Raw genomic sequence first — 22,714 nt, 5'->3', positions numbered from 1 at the left:
CTGTAGCTATAGTGACCAAACTTTTTACAATACTTTTCTGAGTCCTGGAAAAGGTCGATGTCCCCTTAAAAAAACTGAGCGGCAACGGTCTCTCAACCTGATTGCTTTTTGTTTTTACTAGTGGCACTAAGGCGTCGCACTTCGTATTTTGTTTCTCTTGTGTGTACATGTATTCTTCTGTGAAATAGTTGTTAAAAAATAGTTAATTATGCATGGATTAGTAATTAGGTACTTAAGGAAAAAATATGTATTTAACTATTAGCAATTATGAATTTAAACTCTTATTTAATTATTTAGCACATTCAGTTATATTTCTCATAATTCGAAACTTTTATCATGTTATTCGATGAGGGGTAGGGCTATGGCGCCCAGGCACCCTGGTGGTTAAGCACCGCAGTTCAACAATTTCAATTTCAAGCTGCAGATGACATTCTGCTTTATTTCGAAAGTTGCTGCCACTGCTCGCTTTCAAATCCTAGAGTTTGTTAATAAAAAATTTTGAAGTTTTACCATAATATTAAAAATAGGATTGCCAAATATTAAATACATTATTCCCGATTCCAAAAATTCGCGGGAAGACATTTCAGCTATTCTCATCTTCCTACTAATTTAATCAGCCGAAAAATTAATTAAAGACACTGAAAGCGCTAATTTTCGCACTCATTTTTCAGAGTGGCAACACTCTCGCACGTTGAAGATAAAAATGCTTTATTTCGAAAAGTGTTGCTCGCTTTCGAATCGTAGATTTTATTAATCAAAAATTTGTAAGTTTTACAAAATCTATACATATAAAGAAGAATGTCTGTTTGCGTGTTCGTTTGTTTGTTCACGTTATTGATTTCTGATCAATTATGATGATTTTTTTGCCACATTTAATCGACTAAAACTGAATATAGATGAAATAGTGGTGGAACTTGAGCTTTTACGACCATTTGATTAGGCAGACGAAAATCATTAAAAACTGCGCTATTGTTGCTGATATAATGAAGAAGAATCAGCTTTTTTTGTATCGTAATTTTTTTATGTGGGTTCCGTATCGTATCAGAGTAAAAATTGTCTGACTGTGAATCGTATTTTTTTTTTTTTTTTTTTTTTGCGACGTTATTAGAGAAGGATTACAGCGGTATCGTTCTCTCTATTTGTTAGATGCATTATTCTCAATCTAATTTAACTCGGGTACTTCCGCTAGTCTTTTATATTCAAACTGTTTTGTTTCTGATATAAATAAATACATGTGTAAAGATATAATTTCTGATATAAATATATGTGTGTATGTGTTAAGTTTAGACAACATATTATTTCTGTTATAAAACAATAAAAACTTTTTTATAATATAAGCTTTTATTTAAAACTTAAAATAATTAATGAAGGAGAAAAATAATTTGAGAAAAACAAGCGATTAAATGTTTACAAAATTCAACTAGAATTTTATATCACAAATAATAAAAGCGTAGGGCGCCCTTGATCAATTTAGAAAGGTAATTAATGGCTTATACTTTTGACAATGTAATTCGATGGTACTAATTTTGCATATATGTAAATAATTTTAGTCACATTATATATATATCGTAGTACCTTCTGTATAATGTAACATAAAATGCCTCTGAAATTCTGAGCTCTGCTTGAAGAATAATGTTACCTAGTCAAATCCATTTAACATTGAGGTAAATGTTGGCAGGACAACGCCAAGGCGGCGATGGCTTTTGGCGACACATTTTTCTTTCCAAATTTGGCGAGAAATCCCTATATGTCACTGTAACTGTATTCGCCCCTATATGGGACTGTAACTCTCAGTTAATGTAATCAGACCCTGTATGTACCTGTAACTTCCGTTCTAGCAGTTTCGAGAAATCGAAGATACTAGAAATTTCTCGGTGGCTGGAGTAAAGCTATATTAGAGCAGTGAGAGCATCAATTCTTAGTTGTTACGAATAGGTCAGATTTTAGCTCGGAGAATCGAGAGATCTCCATGTGAGCTCTGCTCTTTTGAAGAACTTTGCATTCTTAGTAGTTTGAATAACCTCGAAGCGATTTTTTTCAAAATTTGAATAAGATTTTTTTTTTTTAATTTTATCTTTTGCGATTTTATCGCATCATTTTGAATAGTTTCATTCTTTTAGAAATGGGGTTTTGGCAACAGTTTTTCATTAAATTGTATACTGGACCGCTGATTGTTGAAAATCAGCACTGTTGTCACTTAGAAAAATGAGGGCGATAATTCTGTGCAGTTTTTAAATTTAATGTTTCTCTTGGATACTGGGCGTTTGTTGAGATAAGGCAACGGGAAGTTGGTTAATTTATTTATTAGGATAATTAATATTTCTATTAAGGGATATTGCTTATTTCATTGTAATTTTGTTATATGTAATACTTTTTTTTTTTTTTTATATGAAGTTGTTCTGAAGAGTAAAGGCCTTTTTCCGGTTCCATTTAAAAGCCAGACGAGGGCTGGCCGCATAGCTGCTAGTAAAGAATAATACACAAAATGTTTGACTTCTGGAGCGGCAAAAATTGACCGACATGTTTGTTATAAAAATTGGAAATCATATTCAGAGGCTGCACATATAATTGAAAGGCGAAGTGTTTGCATTTGTATGTATCTAAAATAAAATGTAGTTTAAAAAAAAGAAATGGGTTTCTGATTTAAGAGATTACGTAAGGACCATTTCTGCGCAGGTTATTGTAAAAAGTATTAATCAATATATATATATATATATATATATATAATTACAATACAATTTTTGAATAAATATGCCTAGTATATTCGCGCTTTAAGCTGCTGAAAATTATCATTAAAGAGTAAGAATTTAGAACTAATGCTTCACAAAGACCAAACATTTTGAAATTCATAATTAATAAATTTCAAATAATCATATAAATGCAAAAACCAAAACTTTTCAGCAATCAATACCACAATTCAAAAATTTTTTTAATGAAATTTAAAGAAAAAAGAACAAAATAGAAGAGGAATTCATTCAACTTGAATGCCACTTCAACAGGGGGAAGGAATATTGAAATCAATTGAAATCTCTCTTCTACAGTTACAGTTACACTGCAAAAAGAGAACTACTGGCCTTGTAGCTTTAATTAGCTTTACAGCATTATTATCCTCTCTGCAGTTGCCATCTATTACTGTTGCGCCACATAACAAACAGCATTCAAGCTATGAAAAAGCTATAACTTATTTTTTTGTGTATCCAGAATTAGCCAATGAACCATTTCAATGTATTTTAATTATAATAGTTCACACGAAAATTCTGGCCTCTCCCCAAAGCAAGGGAAAAAAAAAAAAAAAAAAAAAAAAAAAATTCTAATAAGAATCTTGTAACTTAAATAAAGAGAATTCTATTTTGTTTAAAGAATTGAAAACGAAACTGAAAAATTAAAATACTTCAGTGAAAAAAAATAAATCAAAATTTTACCTTTAAACATATATCATATAATCGAAAGAATATTAAACTTTAGTGAAATTATAAAATTTAGGTGAAAACTTAATTAAAATTCACAATAAGTAATTAAAAACCTTGAGCACTTTCATTAGACCTGAATCGAAGTTACTGTAGTGAAGCTACTGTACTGTAATACTATTAAAGAAATATTCTTTAGTACTATCGCGACTGTAGTGAAGCTACTGTACTGTAGTACTATTAAAGAAATATTCTTTAGTACTATCGCGACTGTAGTGACTTAGAGGTTTCCACTTTGGCTTCATTGGCGAAAGTAAAAAACCTTGGCGAGGAAGTAATCGCTTAAAGGTCTAAAATTTGGAACAAAAGATGGACTTTTAAAAATAAAAGAAAAAATTTTAAATACTTCAGTGAAATTTTTTTTAATTTTGACAAAAAAAAAGATTAATAAATTAAAAGAAATTAACGTAAATTTTGACTCTTTTAAAACAAAAATTGGAATAAAGAACATCATTCAGTTTAAAACTTTAATTAAATTCTAAAATCAATTATTCTTTAAAAACATTAGACTCAAAAAAGTTCCTAAAAATGGTCAAAAAGGATTTATAATTGTTCTTCACAGAAAAGAGGTTTTGTTCATAGAATTAGTGTTCTAGAAAACGCTGGCACATAGCCAACTTGTAGTATTATTTACATTAATTAAAAATAAAAAAATATTTTAACGTTAATAAATTTTTTACAATTACCAGAATATGATTCTAAAGCAATAAAACTTCATGAGAGTATTAATAACTGACTTTTACACTTTGAAACCTTGCAAATTACTTGTGTAAAAATTCTTTCAGCATGTCAAACGTAAAAAAATGTATAAATAAAGACACTGACTAATAAATCACAATAGAGCATCGCTGAATGGCATTTAAGGGGGAAAAATCAACCTCGAATTACCCTAACTTATTTACTAACGGACTCCATTATGAAAATTCAAAATGACGTCAGATATCGTAAATTTTGAAATCAGATATTTGGGACAATTTTTGTCGTATAGGAGTCAAACTTTTTGCGTTTTATTTTTTATAACGAATATAAACTTTTTCTGCATATAAGTAAATATAGGGACTGAAGGAACCTGTAAAAAGCTAAATTTCATGTTTTACACAAAATTTATTTTTTCACAATATGAAGACACGAATTTTTTGAGTCAGTTATAACATGTTTAGTATATGTTTGCGAAGAAAAAAGTATGATACTTTTAAGTAATTCGTGACGAAAACTGAATTTTTCTTATTTCTGATAATAGGCTGGGCGTTAAATCTGGATACTTAATACTGCATTAGTAAAATATAAGCAATAAATTATTCCATTTTATAAATTTATATACACCAATGGTTGCGAAAGTAAAGGCTGGGTACGGACTTTTGTGGACTCGGTGAAAGGAAAGCATCAATAAAATTGGTCGCCCAAAATTCAAAGTAGGATAAAGACCATCTGATTCCCTATACTCTGGCCGGACGAAATCTTAAACTTTGTTTAAAAAATGGGTAAGAAAGAAAGAGAGATAAAGAAAGGGGCTGACAATCATAGTTTTTGGACTAAACAAAAATTGTTCTTCCCCATTTTTTTCTATCACAATTTTTGTTAACATCAGAAACCTTGAAAGTAAGCTTCATTTCTTTTTAAGACAAATGGACTCGCGCATAGTGTCGCCATCTGTGTTCAGTATTCGATTCAACAAGTTCGAAATTAATTTTTATTCTTCATAAAATTTATGCAGTTGTTAGAAAACGACAGTGCTTCTTCAATTTACATTGTAAAATACAAAAGCATAGTGTCGCCCCATCTATGCTTTTGTATTTTATTTAGTTGCTAACGTTTAAAAGTGCGTTTTTGAAAACCCAGACAGCCTTTAATCAAATTTTTAATAAATTGCATTAATTTTTAATATTACCCTTTCTTGTAATATCAGCAGTTAATACCCCTTAATATTCCTTAATAATTCTTGCAATATTAGTTTTATTCTTTAATAAAATAATTGTTTGAACAATTAAATGCGATTTACTTCTATTAAAAAGCAATTGTAAACTGCATTAATTGGAATATGACTTTGATACATTATATGTTTGTCAAAATCTGGTGTACCGACTTCTTCCCAGGTTCTTTGGAATCTCGCATATTTTTACATTTTGATTTAATTAAAAATCTGATATTTATCTGGGCATAAGCTTAATTTAACAATTAATGCGTCATTTACTATTTCATTTTCTCTAGAATTTTAAATTGTAGGAAGTTTCTGCGTAATTGGAGAAACTGGAAATTATAAATTTCAAGTGCCGGAACCTTAAGAGATAAATTAGAAATTATAATTCAGTATAACGCAGAACAACAAATGCATTTCTAGCTTCTCACAGTTAGAAGCACTGTTTAACTTTGAAGCAAGAATTAGCGGTAAAACTTTAAGCCCTGCTTTATATATTTATTAATAATTTTATCTTGTAAAAGTAAATAAAATAATATAAAAAATACGTTGGCTAATAAATAGCAAAATTTTAAGTAAAGAGGTTTGCATTAAAAAAAAATTGCACTAAGCATCTTTACATTAAAATTATACTTTTTTTTTTTTCATACTTTTATAAACGTTCTTGGGATTTCGTTTCGAGGTAATTGCAGTCATTCGAATAATTAGTCTGAATGTATTTCTAATATAGTTTATATATCAGTTAAACAAAATTTTATTTTTTTGATAACAAATGTCAATATTTTTTAACAAATCTGTTCTGCTTAGTCACACATCATAGTAACTGAATAAACTTTCATGATTATCACTAAATAAACTGCAGATGTTTTAAAAACCGATCCGAAAGTAATGAATCTACATGAATATATAAAAGTGTACCACATTGTGAAAAAACAAAGGTACAACATATTTAAAACTACAGATGTCGCAGGAACCGATTAAAAAAAATAATCACCTGGGGCTCGGCCGGGATTTGAACCCGGGACCTCTCGCACCCTAAGCGAGAATCATACCCCTAGACCACCGAGCCACGTCGAAATGTGTTCCTTAATTCATTTACACTGTGAAGTCTCGAAAAGTGGATTTTTAGTAAGTAGATCAAAGAATGTAAATGTTATTAGATATAACTATAACGTTTATTACTTCTTTATATTACTATTTTTTGAATAAAGGAATATTTGAAGACAAATGTACGAATTCCACGAAAAAAAAAAAAAAAAAAAAAAAAGCACGATTTTTAATATTTTAATTAATTACAGTCTTTGTTTCAGTACGCAAAATTATTTTTATTCTTAGTTGTTATCTTACGCTTTAAGAAAAATTGAGTAGATATGTAGAAATAAATGTTTTAAAATCGGAAATAAGCTTCAATAATAAATTATATTAAATGTTCTTCTTCAAAATTGTTTTTAATTACTTTTTTTAAACTCGTTCAAAACTCTTAATGTTACTGAAAATGTATTGCTTTTTAAAAGGCAAATTTCAGTTTATAATAATTTGCTTTGCGTTGTTTGTTCTACAAATGTTACTTAAATTCTAAATGTTTAACATTGTTCTATTTTTATATGCTATTAAATTCTAAATGTTTAACATTCTTTTATTTTTACATGCTAAGATTTCTTTTTAATTATTTTCGACGAACAAATCAATTTATCTTTTTATATTATAGAAAAGAAGATTTAAGCCCAGAACGGACGTTAGTCCTGAATGGGATATTAAGTCTTGAAACGGCATTTCGTATGGAAACACTTAAATATGATGTATGAACTTTTAAAATTGTTGCCACCACATATTATCGCCCTGTATTAAAGGAATTAAATAATGAAGAGAATGTGCATGAATGTATATCTGTTTCTCGCATTGTGGTAAAACAGCGGTACCTAGAACCATCAAATTTTGGTAAACGTAGTTCTCCACCTAAACATGGGCATCTGGAAGCACGGAATTTGAATTTTTTTTTTTTTTTTAAAATCTATTTCATATTTTGTAAAACTTTAAACGAATTTTTCTTTAATAAACTCAACGATTCCGATGCGAGCAGTGGCAACACTGTACGGGGGGGGGGAATTATCTCCAGCTCGCGAGACGCATCGGACATTCTAAAGATAAATGTATGTTGTTTTTAAATAAAATGATGTTTAATAATAAAGCGAAAACCCACACACGCACAAAAAAGGGGGGGCGCCTAGTGGGAATGAATGTATAACAGTAGGCTGGTCAAAGAACCTCTAACCTTAGAGGTTCTTTTGGACTGCTTAGACTACGAGCTAAGCAAGAGTGTAAAAAAATCTTAACAAACCCTTTTTAGGAAAACGTGAAAATCTGAAATTTTTCACATTTTTCTATTTCATATTTTAATTAATTTATTTATTATTATTACTCTTCTCATCATGAGGAAAAAATTAACAAGCTGTGAATAGCAACATCTTATGCAATAGTTTTGTCAATGTTAAAGCTTGTGATCTATTTTTAATATTATTGGTCTGAAGTCCCCGTAAATAACACGATTTAGTTAAAAACCTTTTGGGACAAAAACTAAGTACGAGCATTTACACATTTGATGTGCAATAATAAAAAATATATTGTTATGCTAGATTAGAGGGGCTCGCAAGGACAACTTAAACTCTGGAAGATCCAAGTGCTTCTCAGTTTTTAAGTGAAATCCCAGTTCCATTCAAATAAAATTCATTAAAAAAATCGTTTGTTATGCAATTATTTTCATCAATTAATAAAACTTGTACTGGTATTAGATGCTGATTTGTATATCTTGCATTACCCTAGAAAACCAATATTCGAGCGAAAACTTGAGATGCTGAGAAGAAAATCTCTTCTTCGAAATGGGAGTCCTTCAGGAAGATGAATTTGTATGGTTCGTACTCATCTGCTTAGCTTGGGTGATCTGTATTTATGTGATCTGAAAAGATTTTAGTGGATGGAAATAAAATAAAACTAAATAATTTTATCTAGCCTCGAATTTCTGTTTTAAATAATTTTCTTTCTTTTATCCTAACTACGACGCGTCGTTACTGTTAATTTATTCATTTTATCATTATTATTTTATACTATTATTTCATATATATTAACATTTCGTTTGATTGTGACGATATTTTACGCAAATATACCAATATAATGAAATCTATGAATCAAATTGCATTCTCAAAAGTCTTACCTAATTATTTTATCGGTGTGGATTTATTAAGAGTGTCCTAAGCTTTTCTTATACGCGAAATTGGAATTTTGTAAAGAGAATTATTTAAGCTCTTGCTCCCACGAAAATATATCATAAATTATTTTTCTTCTTTTAGTTCATTAATTATTTTACGAGTTTAACTAAAGTTTATTTGGTAAAAACTTTTGTTTTGACCGCATTTTATTTATGAATATTGAAATTTAATACTTCCTTTTTCACGTTCGTCTCTCTGCAACCAATATCCATATTTGCATGTAAAGAATTAAATAATAAGGTCTGATGTAGGAAAAGAAAGAAGAATACACTTTATTTAAGCTGCATTATAAAAATAATAAACCAAAGGGCATAAATAAAATAAACAAATGCAATATGCAAATCTAATATCTTATATAAGACAAGTTATTTGGCATAATTACGAGTTTTATAATAATACAGATTTGCGCATTTTTGATTAGCCGTCCAAAAGAATGTCAATATGGCTCGCAAAGAAAGAAATTTAAGTCTTTTTCAAACGAAAAACTGCAAATCTACGGAAATTTTATTAGCATTTTAATTAAACAATTTTTTTTAAAAAAAATATGCCTTTCCTTCAAAGCTTTTTTAGAATATTTATTTTTTAGAATTCATATTTTACAGTACGCATGATCATTCTGAATTATCCTTTTGGTTACCCCCTATGTTAATTTGGTATTATTAATGAACAGTTTTAATTATTTATTATTCCCTCACCTTTGCATATTAAATATTAATTTACTATATGTACAATAATGCCGAATGAAAACTACCTGCAATTTAAAAAAAATACTTTAATAAGAAGTCTGACTATTAATCTCAGTATCTGCTGGCAGGATAGAAAGGTGTTGTCATTCTTATAATAAATAATAATGAACATGAAAATCAGAAAAAAACTGGCTGGATGACTTCTACCGGTTTCGGATTGAGCCTGAATTACTCTTAAGAACTGAGTAAGGGAAAGAAAGAGATCTCTCTCGTGTTTGTTTCTTTCTTTTTTTTTTTTTTTTTTTTTTTTTTTTTAAAGCGTGACTTTCCTTATTTGCTTGAACGGATGGTAATTCTAGGTTAAGGCTTGGAAATGAGAGATGGGGTAAAGAACACAGTCTTGCTCTTTTGCCTTTGGCTGGCGCGGTTCGTGAAAGTGCATGCAGTCCAGTTTTTCTAATCATTAATTGGAATGGTTAACTTTTCTGCTTAAATTGTACATTGTGGGAATGCTATATTTTGGACTACATTTAATTTATCCACTTGAATCAGATTATTAAAGTACTTTATTCTATTTATTCTTTACTTAAATTCGCATTTTTCTTTTAGTTTTGCCTACATTTTCTTTTACTTAAATAAGGATAATTTGAAATCTTAAATTTTAATCTTTCATTGTTTTACATTTTGGCTTTCCATTATTATATACAAGTATAAAATCTAGTAAGCATGGTGAAAACAGTTTTGTTTTGCTTATGTTTTAATGACAGTATTTGCACAACGTCAAGGAATTTCGTCTACAATATTTCATTTTTATAACATGAGATCTGTGGCGCCATCTTTTGTGAGAAATATAACTTAATTTTTATTTACCTTTGTTGTTTCCTCCCTTTCCCTATTTACTGGTAACTTCCGCAGTTTCATTTTTTACTATATTAAAACAGATATGACAAATATAAAAATATTCTTCATTACTCTTGGAAGTAATCATCTAAATATTTTATGCCATTCTTTAAAATACAATTTTAATCACTCAGATGAAAATTTTATTTAATTCTACAGCACCATTCATGTTTTGAGCTCTGAATTATAAGCAGACTGAATTTTCTGAAATACTGTAGCAGCAATACAATTCCTAACATTGGAAAAAGCATAAATTTATACATTTTAATTGACCTTTATATACAAGTTCTTTCTCCTAAGAACTAAACTGAACTATGTAAATCTCGAACTTCGTTTTTTTAATTAAAATATCTCTTTTAATAGATCTTTATTTCTGAAGATCACATCTGTTAATATAAAAGATTTCAATTTCTACATAACAATATAATAGTTAAATACAATTTTTAGATTTTATTTTTATAGTCTTCATAATCCTCCAGCAATTGTTCTTTGTTTAGTAACTGGTCTTTAATTGAAAGAAAACAAATGCCACATTATTCTGCCTAATTGTGCATATAAATTGACCCTTTAGAAAGTCTTCCATGAAATAATCTTTACCTTTAGGCAAATACTCATTCTCCGCTTACTTTTCAGTTATTTGACTAAAGAAACAGCAACAGTGATTACAGCGAATAACACTTTATTTGAAGCTATTTTGGTGATACAATTGCAATTCTGAATAACAAAGTAGATATATGTAGACAGACATGCATAAAAATAGAAAAGTATAGTTGTTCAACATTCATTTGTTAGTTTAAAAAAAAAGTAATAATAATAAATGAATAATGCAAATCTCATTAACCTTCTTAGTAAGTAAAAAGTAACCTATTTAGATGCGAATTTCGCCAGTAAATAACTTTCTGCTTTGACCTCAGCCTATAAAGTTTTCGGTGTTTTTGATCATGACACACTTTTCTGACGCTTCTTTCGCTCAGAGTGATTTACATCGGTAGAATTATCTTGCATATATTTTATTATTGTTATTACTATAAGTTACGCGTCATGTTAATTTCTTATGTAGTATCTATTATTCTCGTGCAAGATATACCTGAAATTAAATTAAAATTAGTTCTTCCCCTTTCGCTTTCGTAATATTTAATGGATTGCATTTCTTTTAAAATAAGCCATTAGAAAGTTACAATAAAAAGACACATGAAACTTCAAAATGCATTCATTTTTTTAATGTTTTTTATATTCTCTAAAAAAGGGAGGCAGCATGAGTAATTCTATTTAAGGAAATTATCACCCTCAGATTCATACGTAAAATAAATCTGTAATTAGCACTTAATCAATTGAGAATGGAGATATCATTCTCAATTAACTATAATTTTGAGTTTTCAGGAAATAATAATTTGAATGTTGCTGAAATTCGCTTTTAGCGGACTGTATTCTTAAAGATTATTAGTTTATTCTTTGCTTGCTTTCTAATAGTTTATTTATTATTTTTAGCCCGAATGGGCTATTAGTATCGAAACGAGAATTTACGTCGTTCACTACAAACAGGAAATCACTTTTCAAATTGTTGCCACCCAATATTATCGCCTTGTATTATTTTTAAAGAAATTCAATAAAAGAATGAATTGCAGATGAAAGCAAGTTTAATATTTAGGGTTCTGATGAGCGTACAATTGTATGGCGAAAACAAAATGAGGAGCTTAGTCCTAAGACCAGTGCTTAAATTGCGCCGGAGCCTGGCTCCGGTACTTCTAAATTTTTAAGGTAATTTACAATTCTAACCGGAACGCACCGGAGCCCTAAATAAGATGAGCTCCGGTACTTCTTTTTGTAAAACTGAACTACAATTTCAAGGAAAAAAAAATTTAAATTCCTAACGTTTTACTTTAACAATAAACAGACCTTTCAATAAATACTCTATTTTCCTAGAAATACGAACTCATGAGAACATGAGACGTTCAAGTAAAGTCCCCTCATTCACACGCGGAAACCTTTCCCTTTAAGGACAATAAATTTGGGGAAGTTTGTTTAGGAACGCGTAAATTTCTCGTCATGCCATCATATTTAGTATATTGTTATCGATGGTTAGTTATCCTCGCAGGAAGGAAAATTTGTGTTCTTAAATGTGCGTTAAGTAACAACGACAGATATACTACAACATTTACCAATATATGCAGATTTCTTTAAAGCGTACGAAGACTCTTGTGAGGTAACTTTTCTGTTACTTTTTTTTATTATGGATTTAAAAAATGTATGTTCATAAAATAATTAATGTAGCTTTGCTAAGAGAAATTTATAGATATTATTATAAAAATGTTCATTCTAAACTATTAACTTTTATTAATGAATAAAGCAATATTTTACTGAAACTCTTAAGCGTATGAACACTTTTTGTGAGCCACTGTATTTATCTATCGAAAATTCTAGTATTTTATTTTTGATAAAGGTTTACCTCTTTTTGAGCTCTTTAACAATAAATCAGTTCTCTTTTAAGAGTAAATTATTGACAGTAAAACTTCTGTGAAGCTTGTAAAGTTAATTAATTCCTAATCCGTTCAATCCATCAGTTTATTGAAAGAGTAACTTTCACCTTCTATTCTTTATTAAGTAATCCACTAGCCACTTTATATATTTCGAACGATTGCAGCCATTTTTACCAGTTTGAGAAAAAGATTTCCATCAAATTTCATGGGCGCTGGTGGTTTTAAAGTTTCCATTTTGAAAGCAAAACACTCATGAACGATATATAAAATAAAAAGGATGCACTTTTAACTGTTTAAACTATTAATTATAAGCGTAGAATATTATATCTTACAGAGAACTGTAAAGCTAAGATAGTTCTAGTTTTTACATGTCGCCAAAAGTGTTGCCAAGCACAAGTACTACATACTAAATGTTAAATCTTGGCATTAACAAGTTACTAAATACTAAATGTTACGACTAGTGATAACATTTATACTATCTGACATTTTATTCACTCATCATTTTAGAACAGTAACTTTATCGCGCACTGGGCCACAACAGTCCTTACGATATTACAGATTCGTGATATGATGTTTTGGACGATTGCCGCTTTGTATGCGTATGTAAGAAGCATCGCATGTCCTTCAGCAGCTATTCTTTGGTTATGCCTTTTGTGAAACGACCGCATTAATAGCACAGTGTTTCCCAAGATGTATTAAAAAAATTATGTTCAATGGAAACAAATGTAATCATGGATCGAATGATACTGCAGCTATGTTTCCCTCGCACAACTCACTATCAGAAAGATCGATATGGAATCTGGAAATAATTCTATTACCAGCAAAATTAATTCATTATTTTTAATAACAATACAAATATTAATTGAAAATTGGTGAAAGTAAGAAATTTGAATAGATTGAGGCTAAATGACCGATAGGTATTGGCCATTCCCAGAGAATACAATAAGTTGCAAGTATCTAGATTGATTTGCATCCCAATTTTTAATTTTTGGTTAAAAAAATAAACTTTTATTTATTGAGAGGCCTGATTGATTATATTAATTTGCAGTACTGTTTATCTAATTCTTTTCTTCTAGATAAATTTTAGAAAAAACTTCTTAGCATAATAATTTAAATTTATTTACAATTTATACGCCAGGGTTCCAAATGCATAGTAATGTTATTATAATAGATTTCATGCTAAGCTTTTTTAAACTTAACTATTAATTTCTGCAAACATTTACATGATTACTTTAATTAACAAAAAATATTCTTAGCACACTTTAACACACTTTGATATGGAATAATCTTTTGCATGCCAGTTAAATTTTCCAGTCTAGTTCAGACATCTTGACTATTATTGATGTAATTTATAAAAAATATAATTGGCATGCTTTATAATTATTTAATTCATGATATTATTATAATAAATGAAAGATGTTTGTAATGCTAATATGTATGTTTACGAATACCTTTTATTTTCTTTGTTAGCTCTCGCATTTATTACTGTTATTCAAGTAATTAGCCTGCTTGTTAGATATTTTTTACTTGTTCTTGTGATATGTAATACTATTTCTTAATTTTTATTTTCCTCTTGGCTGCAATTGGCTTCGAAAAGTTAAATTGTAACCCTGTAGGCAACAAGGGGAAGAAATTCTGATTCGCGCAGTTGGACTATAGCAGGACCCGGGGAATCTTCATTCGCGCAGTTGGAGTACACCCTTCCCCGTACATACCGGGTGAAAATCTCCCCTTCTCCAAACAAACAAAACAATCAGCAAGAAGAGTTTCTACATGAAACGGCAGGTCGTATGCTGTACCAGTTCCGGGCAAAAATGTTTCGTATGCCAGAATAATAAAAATTGAGAACAATAATAATGTTTATAAACTTATGTTGTAGTAGACCATACACTGCAAATATTAAAAATGACTTCCCCTTATAGCCAACGCCGAACATTGGCTATGTACGAGTTTTACCCAGTGAAGACTAAGAATGAAAAGAAAGCCTGGTAGAATCTTGAGGAAGAAATTCTATTCTTCTGTCTGAAATTCCGAAGCAATTCAAAACATGATTTGAGTCTACTAACCAGTACATTAACCATGGAGGTAGAAATTCTTACCGTGGAGGAAGGAATTCTTGTCATGGAGGTAGTTAATGGCATGGAGGCAAGAATTCTTACTTCCAAGGCCATTAAACACATTCTGTGGGCACAAGCTTTTAATGTAGTTTGAAACAGATACATGTCCAGTTAAAAGTTTTATAGCAGCTATCTGCGGAAGGGGGTAAGACATTTTCTGGAAGAGTTTCGTAAACAGCAAAAATGATTTTTTAAGTCCTCAAGGTGTTTATTGTTTTCAATAAACGAAGTTATACGTACCGTTGTTTTATCACAATGCGAGAAATATACATACATTTATTTATACAGATTTTTCATTATATCATTTTTTCAAATATAATGCAGGATTCTAACATTGGGCGGCAACAGTTTGAAAAGTAAAACGGACATTTATAGTGAACCAACGCAAAATTGCAAAACGAAAACAATAGTCCTTCAGAGAATATTGTTTTCGTTTTGCAATTTTCGCAGAGACTATCTTCAGAGACTATTGTTTTCATTTTACACTTTGGACTAAAAACGAAAAGAATAAAAAGTTTAAAAACAAAATCTGAAAGGTTTCAGATTTTAAATTACGTCCAAAGGGGCGTTTTTTAAACATTTTGTGTGTTACCTTTATTTATTAAATATCATGTTCTTCGCACTTAAACCCTAAAATTCAGTTTAACAGAAATATCACAAAATAATTTTAATTTGAGCATATCTTTAGAATTTTCGATACACAGTCTCTTGCGCTGGAGATAAAAATGTTTTTCTGTACACCGTTGCCATTGCTCGGTTGAAATCCTTGAGTTTGTTAATCAAAAATTCGTTTGCTCGGTTGAAATCCTTGAGTTTGTTAATCAAAAATTCGTTAAAGTTTTACGAAATGTGAAATCGATCATAAAACACATTCCAAATTTGGGCTTCCAGATCCCATATTCGCAGTAGGATTACGTCATTCAAAATTCGATAGCTCTAGGTACCGTTGTTTTATCACAATTCGAAAAATATACATACATTTATGCAGATTTTTCATTAATTTCTTCAATTATAATGCAGGGCGATAATATTTGGTGGCAATGATTTGAAGAGTGATACAGCCTTTTAAAAGTTTCGACGCAAAATGCAAAAAAAAAAAAAAAAAATTAATAGTATTCAAATTGTCCCTTTGGACTGAAAACTTTCCATTTTGAAAGACTTTTTCTAGTGCTATTTTGTAATAATTTTAATTAATAAATAAATTACTTTTATTTGTTGCGTAATATTCTTTTTATTTCTTGCCCATAAATAAAACTTCATTGAAAGGCGAGGCATACACGAATCTTCACTTCATAAAAAATTGCCATTTTTTTATGGCAGTTCTTGGAACTCATTTGCTCTGAGGTGCAGTTTAATTTGTGAAATATAGACGAGCACCTGCAAACGTAACGTGCTAGTCTAAATTTTGCAATCCAGTCCATTGTTTTCTGCATTTCTATAGAAATGTGTTTGAGGTATGATAAACTCAAGTTTCTTAAGTTGATGACGTATCTCAAGATGGCTATAGATATCTTTGCTGCTACATTATGACAGTTCCATTCTTCTGCCTGCCATCACTGCCATTTTTATAGAATCCGTGAAAGAAAGATTGCCAAAATGACTTCTAAAATACAAACTGCAGAAGATAAAATATGCAGCTGAAGGTTCAGAAGATTGAGATCTCTTTTGTGATATCTGTAAAACATTGCAAAAGATTTACTTAGTTAGTGAAAAGTATGCGGAGATTAAAAAGCCTATCTTTAACCTAAGTTTTTTTTGAAGAGTTTGAACATATAGTATCCCATACTATTTTCTTTTTACTTTTAATAAACTTCTATTAACAGACTTTCTATTTTTCCTTTAAGCAGTTAAAAGAATAGAAAGGTACACCATGCACAAAAAATAAATAATAATAATAAATCTGAAAGCTTTCAGATTTTATATTACGCCCAAAAGAGCGTTTATTTAATGTTTTGTGTGTTACCTTTATTTATTAAATATCATGTTCTTCGCACTTAAACCATAAAACTCAATTTAACAGCAATATCACCAAAAAAAGAAACCTCGCGCATAACTTATCCGTGCTTGAAGATGCACGCGATGTTAATTTTAATGGAACTCTTTAAAATCGCTGAAATTGTTAACCAAAAATTCGTTAAAACATGAAATAGATAAAACACAAATTTCAAATGTTGGCTTCCAGATGCCCATATTCAAGTGGAGGACTACGTTATTCAAAATTTGATGTCTCTAGGTACCGTTGCTTTCTCACAGTGCGAGAAACATACATATATTCATGCAGACTCTTCATTATTTAATTTCTTTAAATATAATACAGCACTGTAATATTTGGTGGCAACAATTTGCAAAGTCAATCAGACTTTTATAGTGAACCAAAACAAAATATCAAAACGAAATTAATAGCCGTTCTGAGCTAACGCTCCTTTGGATTAATGAATAAATTAAAAAATACAAGGTTAAAAAAATCTGAAAGCTTTCAGATTTTACGTTTTTTTTAACGTTTTGTGTGTTAACTTTATTTATTAAATATCATGTTCTCCGCTCTTAAACCATAAAAGTCAATTCAACAACAATATCTCAAAATAATTTAATAAGAGCATATCTTTCGAATTTCCGATACGCAATTTCGCACGTTTCAGGTATTTTTTTTTTTTTTTTTTTTTTTCCCGTACAGAGTTGCCATTGCTCGGATTGAAATCGTTGAGTTTGTTAATCAAAAATTTGTTAAATTTGTTTGTTTTACAAAATAGGAAATAGCTAACAAAACAAATTCCAAATTTGAGCTTCCAGTTGCTCATATTCGAGTAGGAGACTACGTTATTCAGAATTTGATGTCTCTAGGTACCGCTGTCTTTCCATAGTCTGAGAAACATACATACATTCCTGCAGATTCTTCATTATTTAATTTTTTTAAATATAATGAAGGCTTCTAATATTTGGTAGCAACAGTTTGAAAAGTGAAACGCCGTTCATAGTGAAAAACGCAAAATACTAATTAAGAAGTCAAACAACAAAAATCAGCGTTATATTTTCAAAATTTTCACAAGACTAGTTTCGATGGTTTTAATGCAAACGCAAAATGCCAAAACGAAATTAATACGCCTTCTTAACTGCCCCTTTGGGCTAAAAGGAGCAGTTCGACATCTCTCATTCTATTATGGCAATTGACGAAATTTAAGTTGCTTTGTCGACGCCTCGAAAGCGAGACAAAATCAGATCTTTTTCAGGAATGGCATATCGATTATTTTCCATATTTCGATTCTGCAACTCAAATTGTACCAAAATGCCAAGTTTTAAAAATAACACGAGTAGTTTTAAAATACTGGATATCAAAATTTTAGCTCCTCAGTGTTAATTGAATATAGTATATATTTATTAATATCTACTTTTTTTAAAATTAAACTTACTTGATTTCGTCTTTCACAGTTCAAAATTTAGGTTCAATTAGAATGAAATTCGTAGATATTTTTCTGATTTACTTTTAAAATTTGTAATTTTTAGTAGTTTTTAGAAAATTTTCTGAAAGATTCTGAATTATAACTTGTAAAATTCTTACCATCACCTTAAAGTAGATGTATTTCTAGGCACACCTGCAAAAAATTAGAGTTTTTTTGTTCAAAATTTCTCAAGATTAAGTCAATTTATACAATATATTGGTGCGTTTTGAAATTTGGCATATTCGTTACAAGCGATAGTAACGTCAAATATATTTTAATCATTCTGTTAAGGGGGCCCACCAGCGGCCGAGCGGTAAAGTCGCTGAACACTGGTAGTTCGGTCCGAGGCTCGAATCCCGCGAACGGGCCGGCTGCATGGGCGTTTTCGTGGCTTTCCCCATGTGTAACGTGTATACGAGCCAGTTTCCCTTAGAAAGTCCTCCACGAAGGCATCCCTCCCCTTAGGCAGATAGCCCTCGAGGCTTTGCCATAATCACACTCACACACATTCTGTTAAGATTATTTGAAAGAACGAACGATGCACGTTTTTCTTTCATACGTTCACAATGAAAGAGAAAGGAAAATAGGTTACAATAAATTAAGAAGTTTTCCAAGTGATTTATTCTTGACGCAAACTGAAATAAGTGCGCCAAGATAAATTTTTAAAAGTAGTCAATAAGTTTCTCACCAAATTAAAAAAAATAAAATAATATTTGGGAATAGTTTGAGTCGTAGAATTCGAAATATTAAAAAAAAAAAAAATGGTATGTCATTTCAGGAAAAGTCTGATTTTGTGTAAAAATACCTATGTTAGAACAATGTTATATATAAATATATCCTATGTCAGGCTTTTCAGACTTGAAAAACGCAAGTTAAAGTTTGTGTGTGTGTGCTTGTGTCTACAGTGTGTACATGCTTTTTACCAGACGTATCTTGTTAAGCTTAATTCTTCAATTAAATATTCCGAGGTAAATAGAGTTTACTGTTTTAATAGCATCAAAATGTCCGTATACAATATGTATACATTTACAAAAATTCATTCTACTTGCATCAAATTGTTCTTTCAAAATTTGTGTTTTTTTACTTGCCTAGAGGGGATTTCTTTCCTTTACGTTAGCATCATTAATACCAGAAGAACCGAGCATTACAGATTCAAATTGATAAAAATATTTCCGAGGCGAATTATTACACTGCTTAGCTTTAAGTAGTACTACAACTCGAAAGTTTTAATACAAATAAAATTGCTAACAGTGTGAAGGAACCATGAGATGTCACATGTGAAGAGAAAAACATGATTTTATCGTCATATGCCTGATTATGACCTAGGCCGATAAGGCTATGGCTTTAAGGTCTTAAAAATCCTCTAACAATTCTTCACAATCCTACTTTTTCTCCGTAATAACTAGCAACGTAAGCATTAGAGCAAGAGATTTTGTAAAATTTTACTTTAATTACCAAATGTATTTACATTTTATGTTTCTGTAGACACATATTCACTTTTGCAAATGTTTGGAAGCGAGGTGCAAGACGCTTTCAGCAAAATGATAATCCATAATCTGATAATGAGCATGGTAGAAGAATTATTGTCCGCTGCCAGAAAATTAACAAATACTTCTTCCACTTTGAAATTCTCCTGACTGATGAAGCCATTTATTCATGTTTACCAAAAATAACACATTATTGCAATAGTTATGACATTTTTGTTTTTTAATTTATAGCAAAATACCCACATTTTCATAACGATTTCGCAAATATTTATATATAAACAAACCTTACAAATTTATTTAAGATATTCAATCTGGTAGTTTTTTGTTGAACTATCACATTGAATCTTGATTTCCAAGATAAAAGTCCTTTTCTTAAAACATCAAGGTTGATTTTTTTCGACTCCTCCTTTACGATTTTCCAGAGTCCACCCAGTGTTTTGGGATGCCGCTTATAAAGAGCTAGTTTTAAAAGTCCAAATGCACAGAAATCCAGAGGAGACACATCAGGCGAATTAGATTTATGCATTTAAAGGGAATATCTTCAATTCCGATTTCATTTCTTAGTTTTTCAAAAAATAGAGCAGTAGATCTAGAGGTATGGCTCGAAGCCTTATCCTGATGGAACTTAACAGAGTGAAGATTGTTTGGATAAAGCGATGGAGTTTCTTCTTTAAAGATAGATGTTAAAACATATTTCTGATAGTAATCCGAATTACTTTTGACATTTTTTTTTTCTACTTTCCTTATTTTAAGTTTTCCGTTATAGGAGAATCCAGTAATAATCATAAAACCTTTAGAAAAACTTTCCTTGTTTTCTTTGAACCAACATATTCTCTTTTCTCGGTAGTAAATCGATCATCGATCTTTTTCTATTGCAATCAGATAAGTATATCCAAGCCTCATCAGCTTCCATTTTTCACCTGCCAAATAATTTTCATACAGCAGTCTGCACATAATCTTACGTTGAGAAACATGTTTCGGCGTTTGTTCCGAGTTCCTATAGAGATATTTAAAGATTTTGTAACAGCTCTTTGAGCGGCTGGATTTCCCTTTAAAACATGAGATGCGACTTTAGATTTAATAAGAGCTGTAAGACCTTTGTTGGGTATGCATTTTTTGCCTTTTTCCCAGCTAAATGTAAACTTTGACGATTCTTTCCTTTCATATTAATTATGTCACTTATTTTACGAATAGATACATTAAAACTATGCTTTCCACATCTTTTTTGAATAATTCAGTAAGAGTATTTCTCATTGGACAGCGCAAAAATATAGCCTTCGATCCATTGTTTATTTTTGAGCGGTATTTTAAAGAAAAGAATATTTTTAATGCTACAGACGATAATTAAACCTTATTACAATTGGATGCCAGTCACATTTGTATTTTAAATTAATATTTAAATTCAAGGAGAAAATCAAAATCGTTACAAAAACGTGTAAACACCCTCTGTATCTGCACATTTCAATAAAACATATATCTTCTCTTGAAATCACAGATTTACACATTCTAGTTTACACTATTGTCAGTGAATTTCGCCGAACTTTACTCCTACATGAATGTGGTCTTACCGAGCGATCAAAAGTTCGTTTCCTTGGTGTTGAACCAAAGAACTTAAGTTGTTTAGTTGAGCCTACATCTTAGTGCCAGTCTGCCCTTCAGTTTTCTATTATATCAGGTCATGAAATGGGTGATGTTGGGATGGTGAACAAGCCTCCTGTTGTTGAAGATTTGCTGAAAGCCTTTTATTATGCGAATGGCTGAAAAGTCACGCCTTATTCTTCTTAGCAGGAATGGTTTCTTATTTTTATGCTGAAGAATTTTATAAATCTATTATCTTGTTCAAAAAATAGTTGTTCTTCCTCCCTTTTCATGAGGCACATACTCTTATACTCGTCATTCGATGTAGGGGTTCTGGATGTAGAAGCAAAGGGTTACTGCGGAATGCTGGAAGAATCTTCCGTTGGTTCTTTAAATGTGGCTGCAAAATGTTTATATTTCTAATGAAACTGTTTCTGAGTGTATGAGAGACATACTTCGAATAATGCTATTATTGCATCAAATGCAGTGTTATAGATTTAGTGTTCCTCAAGAAAAGATTATTTGATCATAGCCTTTTACCATTTATTCGTATGATTTATTTCCTGAAATCGTTAATTTAATATTTTATACATTTTAATTATCAGATATCGTAATTTTTAATTATTATTTATGTATTACCATTTAGAGAAATAAAATTGTTATTAATATATAAAAAAATATCTTTAGTACTTATTTATTTATAACTGTTTATTTTGTTTAAGGGATAGGACAGTCCTTCATAATTGACACAATCCTAACACTCAGTCTTCTTAAGGGTAAAAATACGACAAAGTAAATAAAAAAAAAATTGCATCATGAATTTCAGATAACAGTTTGCCCTGGAAGAGTTTATTATTAAAATTTCACTATTCTTTTATAAAATATTTTAAAAAAATGTTTAAATAAAAAGATTTTAAAAAATTAAAAACAGTGTGAGCTATTTTTGCATTCTAATTTCAGTTTAATGCGTAAAACAATGCTGAAATAAATATATACGATTAGCCTGTGGGTTTGAAACTTAATTTGTATGGAATTCAAGATGTACAGCTTAAATGATTAAAACGAGTACGCAAACTGTAGAGAAAAAAAAAAAAGTTCTGTAATATTATTTCATGATAAATCATCCCCACATGACGATTTATGAGCTTATTTGATATAAAAAAAAATAAATAAATTACATAAGAAGACGGAGAAAATTTAATTATTCAAGTCGTAGCTACACATTTATTTCACTGAATCGCTTTTGCACAGGGCGTACAACAGATGTTTTGCACAGGGCGTACAACAGATGTTTTGCACAGGGCGTACAACAGATGTTTTGCTCGTATAGCAATACTTTAATTTTGGCAAAACATGATAGAGCCATCGAATTTTGAATGACGTAATC

At 30.1% G+C, this 22,714-nt stretch overlaps 1 protein-coding gene and 1 non-coding gene across 2 annotated transcripts in view; both read right to left on the bottom strand.

Annotated features, from left to right (window-relative positions):
• The window catches only part of LOC146998324 (uncharacterized), a 161,709-nt gene that overhangs the window by 21,777 nt on the left and 117,218 nt on the right, over positions 1 to 22,714 (bottom strand). The gene's annotated exons all lie outside the window — the stretch shown is intronic.
• TRNAP-AGG (transfer RNA proline (anticodon AGG)) lies at positions 6,380 to 6,451 on the bottom strand. Its single transcript has one exon. It is a non-coding gene; the product is annotated as a tRNA-Pro (tRNA).

The sequence above is a fragment of the Stegodyphus dumicola genome, chromosome 3 (assembly GCF_044657685.1).
Source record: "Stegodyphus dumicola isolate Sdum_Otavi_A_Nest chromosome 3, ASM4465768v1".
NCBI lineage: Eukaryota > Metazoa > Arthropoda > Arachnida > Araneae > Eresidae > Stegodyphus > Stegodyphus dumicola.
This window is presented reverse-complemented; position numbering and strand designations above follow the sequence as displayed.